The sequence below is a fragment of the Sapajus apella genome, unplaced genomic scaffold, assembly GCF_009761245.1.
Source record: "Sapajus apella isolate SASKATOON/1434 unplaced genomic scaffold, GSC_monkey_1.0 scaffold228, whole genome shotgun sequence".
NCBI lineage: Eukaryota > Metazoa > Chordata > Mammalia > Primates > Cebidae > Sapajus > Sapajus apella.
In genome coordinates, this window is record NW_022437168.1 from 267,821 (window position 1) to 268,825 (window position 1,005).

Below are 1,005 nucleotides of genomic sequence, written 5' to 3' on the forward strand. Positions count from 1 at the left end.
TTTAAAAACCCTGACAAATAGAGCCTGGGAAGGCCATGAAGGGAGAGTTCTTATGAATGGATACCTGATAACAGAAACTACCACAAAAGACTGCAAAGCCACAACCTTGCACAAAGACCATTACAGCCTACACGATAAGAATCTGTGAAGACAGCTGCCCAGCAACTGCCTGTCCAGCCTCTAACTGGTACCACCCTTGTTATTGATCCTTGAAGCCAGAATTACCTCAAAACAATTATGTAAACTGTCTCATTTTTTTCTTTAAGAATCTTTGTGGTAGCTTTGCACAATGCAGTATCATAGCCAGTGAGGTTTATTTGAGGTGTGATTATTGCTAATTGAAAACTTTTCCGAATACTCAGCCATGACGACTTGAAATATAGTCAACATTGGCAATTTTTGGCAGTCTCTACAGGGACTGAATTAAAAAAAAAAAAGAAAAAAAATCTTTTTGATTTTTTTACCTCTCTGAATGCGTAGTTTACCAGGGCACATGTATTCCCGCTGCAATGCTCTGTTTGTCTCCCTCTATGCTTCTTAGTTTGGCACTTGGAAGGAAGATGCCAGGTTAGCCAATGGTACTTAATTAATGAATCTTATTCCCACTGAGAACCACTGTTTCCAAGGAATCAAGGTCCATTGGAAATCTAAAACCTAGCAGATATTTTACTTAAATTGGAAATAATAGGGTAGGAAGGCACAGCGTTTCTGTTGGATTGCACGTTAAAAGTGGCCCAGGAGACACATTTAAAGCAGTCTCTAGAGGAAAATATATAGCAATAAGTGCCCACATGAGAAGAAGGAGAGATCTAAAATTGACACCCTAGCATCAAAATTGAAAGAGCTAGAGGAGCAAGATAAAAAAAACTCAAAGTCTAGCAGAAGACAAGAAATAGCTAAGATCAGAGCAGAACTGAAGGAGATAGAGACACAAAAAACCCTTCAAAAAATCAATAAATCCAGGAGCTGGTTTTTCGAAAAGATCAACAAAATATACCACTAGCC

General features: G+C 38.6%; 1 non-coding gene across 1 annotated transcript; it reads left to right on the plus strand.

Annotated features, from left to right (window-relative positions):
- Positions 1–278: 278 nt before the first annotated feature.
- Positions 279–418, plus strand: LOC116544723. Its single transcript, XR_004266009.1, has one exon. It is a non-coding gene; the product is annotated as a U4 spliceosomal RNA (small nuclear RNA).
- The last annotated feature ends 587 nt before the right edge of the window (positions 419–1,005 follow it).